Below are 14,909 nucleotides of genomic sequence, written 5' to 3'. Positions count from 1 at the left end.
CTTTGGTCCTGCCACTGGGCCCTCCTTTCCTGCTTGGGGACACCTCTGACTCTGCAGGCCCTGTGTACTCGCTGTTGCCACTTATAACCCCTTTCTACATGTTTGATCTATTTATGGTGTGGGGCAAAGGATGCTTGGGGTTGGTAGGCCTCTCTTATGTTCCTCTTCCCTTATCTGTTCAGGTTTGTTTCCTAGATGGACTGGGGGAGGGGATACTAAGCATAGGGAAACTAGAATGGGGTAGAGTTGGGGTCTGAGGAACTGCTGAGTAGCCTCTTCCTGGTGTTCCGAGCCCTGGGATGCAAAGGCCTGGATGAGGGCCCCCACTGAAGGGCTGGAGACTTTTGGATTTTAGGAAGGATTCTTTCTCAGCTTCTAAGTCAGCACTTTGGCATTAGGAGCTGTCGTGAGTGTGGCCAATGGGCTGGGCTGAGAGTGGGCAGAGTGCTGAATCACCTGGACTCTGGTCCCTGTGGCAGCCCCTCTCCTGCCCTGCCTGAGCCAGGTTCTGCTCCTGATTCCTTCCTGGCATTTGGCAGGAGAGGGGGGGGGGGGGGGGGGAAGAGAGAGAGAGAGTGTGTTGGGCAGAAATAAATTAACCTTCTTCCTCAGTCTGGAGGAGTGGATGACAGTGCCTCTTTTCTGCCTGTCTCTCTCCCGGGATGAGGGGCTGGTGTGTCTTCTCTACCTTTGACAACTGTCAAAGTAACTGTGGTAAACTGTGCTGGACTTTAATCTAATCTCCAGCAAGGACAAAGTGGCAGTACAGGAGTTGAATTGTTTGTATGGGGCCAGAGACTGACAAGTTCAGGACCCACCAAACTTGAGACTTGAGTGGGAGAAGCCCAGGAAAAATGTGTGTGGAAGGAGGAAGCCCTGGGAAGAAGGGCCATACCAGTCATGGGAGTGGGAGGCAGAGAGAAGAAGGAAGGCAGGGACAGGCCCTCCCCTTGTTTGGGGATGAGTGGATCTGGTGGAATCACATGGCAAGAAAACTGAAGGAAATGAGTTGGGGTGGGGGTCTGCTACGATCTAGTACTTTCTACCTTTTGTCTTGACTGAGCTGGCACTTCTGAGAGAGTAATTTCTCCCTCTTGTCTTTGGATTCAGCTGAAGGGGTGTGTGTGTGTGTGTGTGTGTGTGTGTGTGTGTGTGTGTAGAGAGAGAGAGAGAGAGAGGGAAAATGAGAATAACACAAAAGGAAAGACATTTACACTTACCCCCACAAATTGTGCTTGCCCCATGAAACAGGAAGTGGCAGCCCAATTCCTGTCTTGGAGACCTTAGCTAAAATCCTGAGTCCTGTATTAGAAGTTAAGAGCAAATTGCTGTCCTTTCTCCACCAGGCTCCCTCACTTTATAAACCTGAGTGGTTGGGCTCCAACTCATGTGCCAGAACTTGCAACTCTGAATAGGACTCAGGCTGTGCTTGGCAAAGGGGTGGCATTCAGCTGGGACCTCTGTCCCCTTTGTCGCTCTTCTGCACCCCCTCCCATCAGAATGTGGGTGGGACAGGAAGCTTCCCCTGGCACTTCCTGGTCCAGGAACAGGCATCACCTGGAGCCATCCTTGAGAGCTGATTGGATTAAGTTTCTGTCATTGAAATGCTTGATTGAAGCTCAGATTAAGTGGGGGATTCTGATAACAATGTACACATTTCCTAGTTTTGTGAAATGAATCTCAAGCCACATGCTTAGTTTGACTTCCTTAAGGCTACACGGAGATACACTGAGGCACACAAAAGAGGAGCCAGCTCTCCGGAGAGCTCCCTGTCGGGTGACAGGCTGGCTTGACGGGCCGGTTCTTTCAGGGGCACATTGAGGAGGTGGCTGATATCTGCGGAGGGGGACGCATTCCAGCTTTGGATATCTGAGGCGGGGTAGGTACAGAAGAGGGTCCTACTTCTGCAGTGACTGAGAGACAAGCTTCCAGGGCTCCCATCACTCTGGTGTTGCAACTTGTTTCCTTTTCCTGGGACCACTGTCCTCCAAAAGCACCCAGGAGCTGGGTGTGAGGATCATCTCTTAGTCTTTAGAAAAAGAAATTCTTAGCAAACCAGAAAGGGAGAGGCAGAGGAGTTCAGTCTTCTGTGGGTTGGCCTCGGGGAAGAGGGGAGAAGGAGGTGAGAGGACCTTAAGGCTAGTTACTAGGGCGCTGCTCTGCTAGGTACTGGGATCCCAGAGCCGAAAAGCAAGACAGGTCGATCTCTCAGGGCTCCCAGTGTAATGGAAAAGAGAGACAAGTAATCAGACAAATAACATAGATAAGCTTGAGGGAGAATGTCTGGACAGGGGTGGACAGGGGTGTTGAATGGCGGTGCCTTTCATTCCAATGGTATTAGCCCCTCTCCTCTGCAGTTGTGAGGAGGACTGAGGTGCTACGCTGAGTGGTAGTTCGAGGCCCACTCTGAAGTGGACTGTGAGGAAAAGGGTGGCGGAGAAGGAGATGAAAGATGTTACCCGATCCCTGGCTTGAGAGGGAAGAAAGGGAGTGTTCTTCATGCAGCTGAACCCTGCTGGGTGACGCCTCAGCCTGAGCGGGAGCACCCATAGGAAACTCTGGGGCAAGATCAAGGCCATTCAGCTCTCCTATTCTTGCATGTGTTTGAGGGGCAAAATGTGGTCAGCATGTGCTTAGAGTGTCAGTGAGTCAGAGGAAAGAGGCCCAGCGTCTGCCTTGGGAAGCTTCTGTCTGATGGAGAAAGAGCAAGTCAGGCACAGGTATGTGCGCAGAAACAGGGTAAATGAAACTACTGCGAGCTCTGGTGTGGGTGGAAGGGTCTGGGGTTCTGGGGGGTCAGAGTCAGGTGGAAGTCATCAGAGAAGTCCAAATGGTGGTTAATGGTGAGCAGGAGAAATTCTTAAAAGGCATAGGCTGGAGCAGAGGTCACTACGAACATCCATAGCTGAAGTAGGAAGGAGCCTGAGAATGGAGACACCCAGCCTCATCTGAGGACCCCCCTCTTCCCCACAAACCTACTTTACTTTATTCCATTGGTGTGTTCTGAGCCTTTGGATATATCCCAGGAACCGTGCTAGATATTGGGGCATATAAGTCAAGTTGGAGATACAGAAATGAAAAATTAAGTCAGTACAAGATAACAGACATTATACAGAATACAAAGTAACAAAGGTTAGATGGGTTCTTGGCAAGGGAGGAGCATGGCTGAGGGGTCATGGCAGACAGGAGGATCTGGAGTGATTGCGCCAAACTCTTTGAATAGGCTGTGCTTTGGCCAGAGCAGCTTGTTGTTCAAGTTTTGAGCATTTACTCAAAATGCCCAGGTAGGGCCAAGGCCTACCTTCAGGGGCAGATACTAGCTGCTTACACCCTGGTCCTTGGGGCTACAGGGTAGGGCACTGGGAGCTCATGGCTGTCTGGGCACTTGAGTAGGCACTTCTGCACCTTTGCTTTGCTGACCTGGGGCATTGGTCAGATTGTGCCAGCCAGCTAGAGAACTCTTGAGCCACCCTCCTTTTATTAGGTCTTTTTTTTTTTAACAAGGACAGAGAGAGAGTCAGAGAGAGGGATAGATAGGGACAGACAGACAGGAACAGAAGAGATGAGAAGCATCAATTATCATTTTTCATTGTAACACCTTAGTTGTTCATTGATTTCTTTCTCATATGTGCCTTGACCACGGGCCTTCAGCAGACCGAGTAACCCTTGCTCGAGCCAGCGACCTTGAGTCCAAGCTGGTGAGCTTTTTGCTCAAGCCAGATGAGCCTGTGCTCAAGTTGGCGACCTCAGAGTTTCGAACCTGGGTCCTCTGCATCCCAGTCCAATGCTCTATCCACTGCGCCACCGCCTGGTCAGGCTTATTAGGTCTTGAGGCAAACCAGGAAAAATTAGAGGCATACTATAATAGTTATCACTATAGTGTGCTTACTATATGCTAGGGACCCTACTTTGCTTTATATACATCATGTCATTTATTATTCATAGGGGTTAACCCTACATAAGGAAATATTGTTAGGATCCTGGTTATCCAGATAATGAAACAGACTCAGAGAGGTTGTTATTTGTTTGAGACTGTAGGACAGGTGAATTGCAAAGCTAGAATTTAAACCTGTATGTGTTTGATGTCAGAGCTCCTCTCCTATGTATTGTACTGAACTCCCTTCCTGGTAGAAAAATAAAGAACAAGAATGTTCTTTATTTATCTATTTGTACAAGGCTCTCTAGAAAAATCTGTTAGAAGGACTCAGCATGCATTTTTGAAGACCTATTATGTCTCTGTAAAGGATATAGAAATGTGGTTTGTGCTGTCAAATAGGGGAGACAAGACAAAAAACATGTGAACCCCTTGGGAATAATAACAGTGTTTAATTAAGTCTTCAGACCCTGGGCAGTAAGATTTCAAAGGAAGGAATGAGTTCTCAGTATGGCTGTTGGAGTCAGGGAGGTGACATGGCGTAGTGGAAACTGCTCATCTTTGAGGTCAGACAGACCTACATTCAAACCTTGGTCCTTCTACTTACTAGCTGAGGAGCTGTAGTTTCCCAGTCTGTAAAATGGGGATATTAACATGAATCTTGCAGAAATATTATAAGGATTAATTGTGACAAGGTAGTGAAGGTCCCGACCACAGTACCTAACTGGTAGCAAATACTCACCAAATGCTAGTTGCTCTGCACAGAGGGGGGTGGAGTGGAGCCTGGAAGACCGGATAGAGTTTTGAGGTGGTGGGAGGAGGAGGGTGTTCTAGATGAAGGAACCCACCAGGTATATGAGCAAAAATTTGGTGGGTTCTGGCTCTCTGGAAAAGATGGGACCTGCCACATCTGTCTGTTCTCCCAGGCTCCTGCAGGAAAGCCTCACAGGAATGAAACAGGAGGGGGCTTAGGTTCTACTGCTGGCCGCATGATCAACAAGAGCTCAAGTGTGTGTCTCTCTCTGCACAACTGAAAGACTGCTGAAAGCCTCTTGTCCCAGAAGCTCATGTCTCTGGAATTGATGCCATTGATTAATTTTTCGTCCTGTCTTTCCTCTCCCAGATGCCATTCCATGAAAAAGTTGGAGTGCCTGCGGCCTGGTGGGTTCATCTCCTTGAGTTGTTCTCATCCCGTGGCTCCTGTACTCCCTTCCTTTGGGAAGCAGCTGTTTGAGCATCTGTTTTCTCCCTCTTCACCTGCTCCTCCTCACTCTTTCCCTCCCTGGCTGGGCCAGCCCCTCCTGAAAGGCCTCCCTGGCAGCCCCTCTCCCCATCATTATGATGCTAATCGTGTTGTTAATTTTTCTGAGATGCGGAAAGAGAGCCCCAATCTGTTCTAATGAATTTAATTAGAGAGGGGCTTGGAAGGCTTCTGAACCTCTTACCACGATCACAATAAACAGAGTTAACGAGATAAACAGCCTGGGATCAGCAGCTCAGGGGTAGGAAGGGAGGGTTTCCAGCTCTGTCCTTGAGTAAGGAAACCTGGGACCCAGAGTTGGAAGAAGGTGGTGTCAGTTGTTGTTGATCTGATGGGCCCCCTTTGGGGCTGTTTCTGCTGTTCCACTCAGCCCATGTACTTATTTTCAAACCTAGTTCTGCCCTTGGGTGGCAGATGACCCTCTGGAGAAGAGGGTTCCCATCATCATCACTAAGCATTTATTGAGAGCATCTGCTGTATGGATAAGGGGCACTGTCTGCAGCAATGTGGAGGTTATGAGACCCTGTCTCAGCCCTAAAGGAGATAAGAGACATATATTCACATACAAGGAACATTTGCTAATTCTAGACATTAAATGGTAGAAGGTTGACGGGAGATTTTGTTGGGCTTGGGTGATCTGGAAAAGCCTCTTGCAAAGGAAAGTACTCGAGGTGGGTCTTGAGACATGAAGACCTAATAAGCCTGATGGTTTTTTTTGTTTGTTTGTTTGTTTTTTACAGAGACAGAGGGAGAGTCAGAGAGAGGGATAGACAGGGACAGACAGACAGGAACGGAGAGATGAGAAGCATCAATCATTAGTTTTTCGTTGTGCATTGTGACACCTTAGTTGTTCATTGATTTGCTTTCTCATGTGTGCCTTGACCGTGGGCCTTCAGCAGACCGAGTAACCCCTTGCTCGAGCCAGCAACCTTGGGTCCAAGCTGGTGAGCTTTTGCTCAAACCAGATGAGCCCGCGCTCAAGCTGGCAACCTTGGGGTCTTGTACCTGGGTCCTCAGCATCCCAGTCCGACACTCTATCCACTGCGCCACCGCCCGGTCAGGCAGACATGAAGATTTGATAATCAGAATGGCTAGAGCAGCAGTTCTCAACCTGTGGGTCATTTTTAAATAAAATATGTATTTCCGATGGCTTTAGGCGACCCCTGTGTTTTGGTCGTTCGACCCCCGCCGGGGTCGCGACCCACAGTTTGAGAACTGCTTGGCTAGAGGAACTGCAGATGCAAAGGCAGGAATGTGCAGGGTATCTTTGAATCACGATGAATAAATGATATGGGTTGGGTGGTGGGTACGTGGAATTTAGTCATGTGGACATGTCTGAGCAGTATATTCAGACACAGTCACAAAGGAACCTGGGCACTGAAGTCTTTGCTCTTCTACCCTGGTTGTACTGGGATCTCCCTGCTTTCCTTCTTTGAGCACGTAGGATGGCCAGCTTGGTGAAGGGCCTGGGACAGGGTGGTTCTGGCCTTCATGCTGAGCTCACTCTCCTCGATCTGGTTTAGGCCACCTGGGGTGGGTTGATCAGATGCTAAGTTCTCAGATCTTGTGGCTTTCTGGGATGAGAGTGAATGGCTGGCAGAGCAATTCCAAGGACTTTTCCCAGTGATGAGAATTCTCTCCTTTTTTTTACTAAAGTTGGCCAGTTTGCTTTGGCAGTAGCATTTTGTGCAAGTATTCATTGGAATCTTCCAGTTCCATGGTCAGTGAGTTTCATAACTCATCTCTCATTGGCTAATAGTTCTCTGAGTGTGTATTACATGCATGCATTTGCAGGTTTGTGTGTGCATGCTTCCTATGTTAGTGAAATTATTCTGCCTAGACTCTGGTTTTAGTTTGATCTTTATTTATAATACAAAAGTTATTAAACATTTCTGGACCTTAATTTTCTTCTTAATGTGTGTAGATTCATAAACTGAATGCGTTGAGGATAGAATTTTAAACATGAAGACATATTATAATTGTCATTTTGACAAGAAGTATAATATTGAGCTGAAATTTTAAGGCAGTTGTCCTTTTGCTTTGGAACTCCTCATCTTGGTAGACTAGCCCCAGTTTTGTTTTGGGGTACCACCAAAGATTACGTGTTCTGTTATTTTCCATCGTTGTCTGTGCTTGTGCACAATTAGTAGTGAGGTTAGCACACTGCTGTCGGGTGTTGGTTGACTTATTCGTATGTGTTTGCATGACAGACATTGTTATAATGCCACTGTTTTAATACCCATTGTGTGGTATTTTTCCACATATCGGAGGTGACATTTTCTTTATGAAGGAAAATGCCTGTGAGGCCACAGGCAATTTTCCTTTGCTGACGTAGGTGAGGATAGAAACTGGATCTCTTTCTGATCATCATCGCACACCGAGTGGAATTGAAGCCTTTGTGACTCATGTTGAGAGCTAAGCCAGAGCTCTGGCTGACCGCAGCCCTGGGCGGTGCCTTGGGTTGTTTTTACATAATGTTTGTTACATCTGCAGTTAGTCTTTAGAACCTCTACTCTGTGCACAGCACACGTCTAGGTGGCAACTTGTTTTGAGAGAATCCTTGACTCCTAGAATGTTAGAGATGGTTTAGTCCCAAGATTATTATTTTACTGATAAAGAAACAGACTTCACAGGGTGATGGGACTTGCTTGTGACTGCGTGGCTCGTGGTGGCAAAGCTAGTTCTACATCCTGGACCACCAGGAACTCTAAAAAACTATATCTGAACCTAGTAATTATACAAGATGATATTTAATGAAGTTTCCTAAAGCATGATTACATTGGAAGTGCTTTGGGATGTCAGAAAAGAATGGAAATCAATTTCTAGTCCTTTGGGAAGATTTAGAAGAGAAGCAGGGGCTGGTTTGGGTCTCTGATGGGTAGGACTTGAATAGGTGATGGTAAACAGATGGATATTCTGGTGGGATAAGGGAGTTTAATCAAAGGTTTTGAGGAGGGAAGGTGTGGTCAGGCATTGAACTGGCCAAGCTGGAGCAGAGGAAGATGTGGCTGGAGGGACAGGCAGGGGTGGGGCTGCAGAGAATCTTGACTCACCAAAGAGTTGGTCTTTTTCTTGGAGTTGGTGAGGAGCATTTAAAGCTTCCTAGCTGAGCTTGCTCTTGTTCTGACGTGGTGTTAGAAGTGAATGGGAAATTCCTTCACAGACCCCTCGTGGTGTCTGGAGGATAGTTCCTTCTGAAGGGGAAAAGGGGTGTGCGGGAACTGTCTCCTGGCACTGATAGGGAGCTCGTCGCTGTCCAAGGTGCTGACGTGCTCTCGGAAAGATTTTTCTCCCCAATAATGCCAGGTGAGAAGGTAAATGCAGGGAGTGCTTAGAAGCACCCGAGGGACCTAGGAAACAAGTCTGTCTGGGACTAGGTTGCATGTGCACTTTCCGGCAGCAAACTGGTTTACAGCATCTGACTTCACAGTCCTTGTGATGAAGTCAAAAGTAGGGGTTGGGGGAAACTAGTAATTGCTAAAGTGATCCAATTTGTAGCCCTGTAAGTTTTGCCTTGTAAGTTTAGAGTCTTTGTATTTACATTAGAATCTTGTTAACACATTGAGTCCTTCATTGGAAAAATGCACTCCTCTTCAACATTTAAGAGTACCTAAAACCTCTCCAGCAAACACAGAGAGTAGCAGAAGTTTCCAGAAGAACCCTACGAATTACTTCAAATGAAACATCTATATGTCCAATGTTAGTGTTGTCCAATAAAGCTTTCTGTCATGAAGTGTCTGTGCTAACATAGTAGCACTAGCCACGTGTGGCTGCTGCGCATCTGACATGTAGCTAATGTGACTGAGAATTAGAATTCCATTTAAACTTAATTGAATTTAAATAGCGATATGCGGTCCGTGGCTACGCTGTTGTGCTGCACAGCATTGGTCAGAATTTTGACCATTGCCATTCACCCTTGCTTTTTGGCCCTTCATACCTAAAGCTCTGTGCTGTAGAGTAGAGTGGGCTTTTGAATGACAGTGAGTTTGAGCATTGCTGGAAAAAGCCCCGTACTGAATGAACTGAGAATATGTGTGTGGTTGTGAGTTTTGCCCTGATTTCCTCATTGTCATAATGAAAACAACCGTCCATGACACACTGCAGTTTTCTGTTCAAGAGCAGAGAGCAGGCTCCTTGAATTCCGGCTGGGGTACCAGGGACCTGATCCAAGACCTTTTGGAGCCTCTAATGGGCGAGCAATGCAGTGTGTATGGCCCAGGAAATTTGGCTCTGGGGTGGAGTGGTGTACAGATGATGTGCTGTTATGTTGGGCGGGCATCCAGCAGAGAGAAGTTCCTGGTCTAGATACATCTCCCTTCTAACTGTAGGAATCTTTATGTCCTGTTTGCTTGGTATATAGTGCAGTGTTTTTCAACTGCTGACCTGCAGACTGGTCCACCAGAAATTTTGTGCGGGTCTGCAAAAGAGTTAACCACCCTGATATTGTATGAAGATTATAGCCCAGTGATTTTAGTCAAATTTGCTTATGCTCAGGGTGATTTCTGCCTTAGTAGTCCCTGAAATAATTCTATTTTCACTGGTCCCCAAGTGTAAAAAGGTTGAAAACCACTGGTATTGTGGACATGACCCAGGACGGGGGTATGGGTGAGTAGTAGAGGTCCCAGAGCAGGGAAATGCTTTAAAATACGAATCAATAAGTAAGAAAATAATAACCTGTTAAAAGACTGGAACAGGAAATGTTCATTGTGTTGGCACATGTCAGCACCCATAGGCCTGCCTAACCTTGTCATAAACATGCTTAATTGCTTGAGGCTCTGTCTGGTCTTAGGCTTGCCTGCATAAATCTGACTTTCTAAACCAGAGTGTATGCTTTTTGAAGCCATGCCTTATAGTTTTCTTCTATAGAATCTCAATGTGCTGATAGTAATTCTTATTTTTATTTTTTATTTTTTTTCTTTACAGAGACAGAGAGAGAGTCAGAGAGAGGGATAGACAGAGACAGACAGACAGGAACGGAGAGATGAGAAGCATCAATCATTTAGTTTTTCGTTGCGCGTTGCAACACCTTAGTTTTTCATTGATTGCTTTCTCATATGTGCCTTGACTGCGGGCCTTCAGCAGACCGAGTAACCCTTTGCTGGAGCCAGCGACCTTGGGTCCAAGCTGGTGAGCTTTGCTCAAACCAGATGAGCCCGCGCTTAAGCTGATGACCTCGAGGTCTCAAATTTGGGTCCTCCGCACCCCTGTCCAAGGCTCTATCTACTGCGTCACTGCCTGGTCAGGAGAAAGTAATTCTTAATAGACACTGTTTGTGAGTAGCTCTTTTTTAGCCTGGAGCTGTGGCTTTGACTCCTGGAAAGTGTGTGCACGTGAATACAAATAGCATTTATCAAACCCCTGCTGGGTGTAAGTCTCTGTACTTAGTACTGCGGACAGTGACAAAGGACAAGCCCAGGATGTTTGCTCTCAGTAATGAGAAAGCAAAGGCAGGCGTGGGTGGAAGATGACACACACATATGCACAACTGATAAAACAAAGAAGTGGTAGCCAGGATACAGGGCTGGGGGTGGGGTGCAGCGTACTCAAGGGGCAGATTGTGTGTGTGTGTGTCTCTCTGGCCTCCTGTCGAGGATTCCCTCCTTCACGAGACTTAGCTGGTACCAGCCACCTCCACGCCTGCGGTGACACTGCTGCCTTTATGGTGGGTCAGGCAGCTCGCTCAGCGCTGGCGCTGTGCTGAGGCCATACTGTCCTGAGCTCGCCTCTTCTGTGGCACACAGGGGCGGGGGGGGGGGTCTGAGGGAGGGGACTTAGAGGGAGAACTGTGTAGAAGGGAAAGATACTCCTTTTATTATTGTCACTTAAATGGTGACAGGGTCTAGCTCTCAGACTCCCTCCTATGCACAGAAGGGGCTTGTTGGGACTCCAGCAGCTCTTGCACATAGAGCCCTGTGATACAGGCCCAGGTGTGGCTCTGGAGGAGACAAGAGAAGCAGAATGTGGTGATGTGGCTCCCCACGGTCACCTGAGCCCCCTGCCTCCTCTCAAGGGATGTGCACTGCGTGGCGGGGAGCAGGTGGGCTTCATCTCCCAGCTGGAACAGGGAGGGACTCCTCACAGGGGGGAGCCTGTCCTTTCCCATCCTCCATGTGCATTGAGTCTTGTTAAAGTGCAGCTGCAGAACCAGTGGGTGCAGACAGGGCCTGCGATTCCACGTCCCTGACAAACTGCCAGTAGTGCCGTCACTGCCAGTCAGCAGGCCCCACTCTGATGGCCAGGGCCCTCCGTGTGGGTTCTCAACCTGGTACTGTGCCAGCCCAACTTGGGGAGATTTTAAAATGTTCTGGTACTGGGACCCAAACTACACCAAAAACGTCACCATCTCCAAGAGTTGGGTCCAGGCACTGGAATGTTTTTAAAGGCCCTCCAGCGGGTTCTGCTCTACAACCGGGCTGAGAACCACGGGCGCTCTGGATAGCTTCCCTCCTCCCTCGGATGTGTCCCTGGCGTTACCTTGCTCACCCCAGGAGACTGTAAGTGCCTGGGGGCAGAGAATGTCTTGTATCTTATGACCAGTGGTGGCACTCAGTAGTTCTCAGTCAGCATATGGTGATTCACTCGGCTGGTTACGGCATGATGCCCAGGGTCTCTGGCCTGTGGATGTACCATCGGCCATGAAGGATCAAAGAATGTAGCTGGCTTGGAACAGGCCAGTTCTCTCAGAACAAGTCAGAGTGGGCTTCCATGCCTTGAAACTAGTCAATTTTCGGGAGATACATATTCAGTGGATGGATATTCCCATGGTGAGGGAGGGGCAGAAAGGGCCCCAGATTGCTGATCTGAAGACCAGGGGAGTTAGGGCTCTAAAGGGCAAGTTATTTAACCTTCCTTAGCTTTGATTTTTTTCAGTTGTAAAATGGGGGTCATAATGCCTACCTAACAGGGTTATTTAAATACGAAGATTACAGGAGAGAGGGCTCAACCAGTGCTCCTATTGTACAAATAAACAATTGTGTAAGAATTCATTTTGAAAGTGGCAGGGCTATGCCATAGCTATCAGTACTGTGACTCTTGTTCTAACCCTAGGAGGGTCTGTCCCACCACATGTGCCTCTGTCTACAGAACAAGGGGGCTAAGGGTATTGTTGACTGGACACATACTCTATGTCAGGGACTCTGCTAGATGCTTGGCTTTGCCATCTCATTGATTTATTACAACCCTTGGGTTAGATGTTATTCACATTACACTGAGAAAGTGGGGGCTCAGAATGGGAACCAGCTTGCCCATGGTGGGGCAGCTCGAAGTGGCAGAGCTGGGATTGGGTCTGATTCCCAAGTCTAACCCTGGCTCACTACCCAATAGGCAGCTCTGGGTTCCAGCATGGGCTGATGGCTCCTTTGTTTGAGAAGCTTACTTGTCTGCAAGTTGCTTGTATTGAAGAATGACCAAAGAGTCTGGGTGTCATGGAAACTCCCGTCTTCCATAGGAATGCTGGGGTCTGATAGCGCCAGAGCTTTCTGAGTCTTGGCTGACACTGCACTGTAAAGCCTCTGTCCCCAAGATAGAGGCTGGCTACCCTTTCTATAGAAGAATCCCCATCAGCTCCTCCAGTCCCCATCTGCCGACAGAACCACTAAACCCAGCTCTTATTTGTTTTTCATAAGCAGGTTTACTTTTCATTCTGGTACTCAAAGAAAACGGGAGCATAAAAGGGGGAAATCCCACAAGCCCCCTGTCATCCAGATGTAATGTCAACAAAATATTTTCACTGCTTGTGCTCCCATCCTGGGGCAGGGCACCCATCTCCTCCCATAGGTTTAGCACTGAGAGGAGGTCCCTGTGTCTGTAGCCCTCCTGCACACCTCGCTACTGCACAGTCTGGCAGCAGTGAGCCTGGCTGGGCTGGTCAGTAAAATAGAGGGGAGGGCCTATCTGCCAGGTCTGACCAGTTACAGAAGAACTCACCTATTCCAGATGCTTGTCTGTCTATACCGACTGAGTTCTTACACGCAGGACCAGATCAGCTGCTAGCTGAGATTAATGAGTCCACACGGAGAAAGAGAAGTATATTCAGTTCACCAGACAGGAAACTCGAGCATGACCACCCAGGCATTACAAATACTTCATGGTGGACTTTGCATAAAATTCCTAGTGCTCCTCACTGAGACATGACTAACCTTTCATATTTGGTCTGCGTTTGTCCTCTTGCTGTGTTCTTATTTGTCTGATTTTTTTCTTATGTATCCATGAACTTCTGTGCTGGGACACTGCTTTTCTGTATCAGAGCCAGTGTTATAATATCCAGAACTTTCTTAAGTTTGGTTTATGATTGCTCAAAGTTTAATTTGAAGGACAGAGGGTTTATCCATTGTGTTTCTTCACTATTTTCTCTGCTAAATCCCCATTTTACAGTTTGGCTCTTTACCCTCTCTTTCTCTCTCTTTGAATGTCCCTAGGGTTTTCTGTTGGTGAGAACCGTTTCCTGTCTTATTCTGCGTGGTCAGCATGCTGATGCTCTGATGGAAATAAAGACTCCCAGTTAGGCCCTATCACTGGGGGCCTGGCCACCCTAACCTGCCAGTGTAACACCATTAAATACCCCATCTGACTGCAGAGGTCTGGGTCTCTGTGCTTAATTTTTTCACTCCCACAGACCCGTGACAACTCCAGCCTAACCTATCCTGGGTATTTTAGGAGTCAGCAGGAAGCCTCCTGGGCTTCTGGGACTTGGATGGATTTAGCTGGTGCCCCCCCCCCCCAATTCCCCACGTCTCTGACCCTTTTTCTTTTCTGTCTGGTTGCCCTCAGCATCAGGGCCGTTAGTGGCTTGTCACGCTAAACTAAGAGTTGGAGGTCTAGGTGGGATGTGTAGGTGAGGGAAAGGCTGAGATTAAAGGAGTTGTAACAAAGGACTGTGAATGCTGTGTGCTGGGCCCTGCTGGAAGGTTCTGGAAAGCTGGTGCAGGAATAGGGTCAAGGCCTAGGTCAAGTGCTGCCCTCACTCTGAGTCAGACTGGGAAAACCCTCTCTCAACACATCTGATGGTTCTGTGTTACTGAAACTTTGAAAAATAAAGAAGGGGCTTTTAGATGACACCATAGAGAGTTGCAGCTGGGGCTTCTGAGAGCAAGAATGCTTTGTTTCTCAGCAAGCTGGTGATGGCATCTGGGGTCTACCCAGATGCTGATATGTTAGGGGACAGCCCAAACAGACCAAGGACTACTCACTGGTCATGAAAGATGTTCTGTTGGCTGGGACCATTCATTTGTCTTCAGATCATTTCTCCCCCTTTTCTTTCCTCCCCAGGTGTATTTTTCTCAGTTCAAGTCATGGAGGGCATGTGTTTGGCTTTGGAAGTAGAAGGTAGTGCAAAGTTAGGGCCTGGAACCAGGTTGCCTGGGTTCAAATTGGCTCTCTATCCACTAGTTGTTGATATTTGACAAATGACTTAAATCTTCTCTACTTCTCATCTGTAAGCTGGGGAGTTAACTACTGCTTACCTCGCATGCAGTTGCCATGATCAAATGAGATAACGCACACGAACCTCTTTGCAATGTGCCCAGCATGGAAGAAACATCCCTTGAAAGTGAGAGGCTCTTGTTTCTTCCCATCATCGTAACAGCTTCATGCCCTGTCTTACTCAAGTACACCTGATGACTTTGGTGAGCAATCATAAGATATTTTGGGGCCTCAGATTGGTGCTCAGTTGTGTGCTAAGTACTGTGAGAATTACAGTGGACAAGAAGAAGCAACTTTTGCCCTCAAATACTTGGCAGCCTTGTTGAGGAGGCATACCAGGCAGCCATGTGTGGT

The 14,909-nt window shown here is 47.7% G+C and overlaps 1 protein-coding gene across 18 annotated transcripts in view; it reads left to right on the top strand.

Annotated features, from left to right (window-relative positions):
• The window catches only part of NFASC (neurofascin), a 200,152-nt gene that overhangs the window by 793 nt on the left and 184,450 nt on the right, over window positions 1-14,909 (top strand). The gene's annotated exons all lie outside the window — the stretch shown is intronic.

Source organism: Saccopteryx bilineata, chromosome 2, assembly GCF_036850765.1.
Source record: "Saccopteryx bilineata isolate mSacBil1 chromosome 2, mSacBil1_pri_phased_curated, whole genome shotgun sequence".
Classification (NCBI taxonomy): domain Eukaryota; kingdom Metazoa; phylum Chordata; class Mammalia; order Chiroptera; family Emballonuridae; genus Saccopteryx; species Saccopteryx bilineata.
The sequence above is the reverse complement of the archived record's forward strand: the minus strand, read 5'-3'. Positions and strand labels throughout refer to the sequence as shown.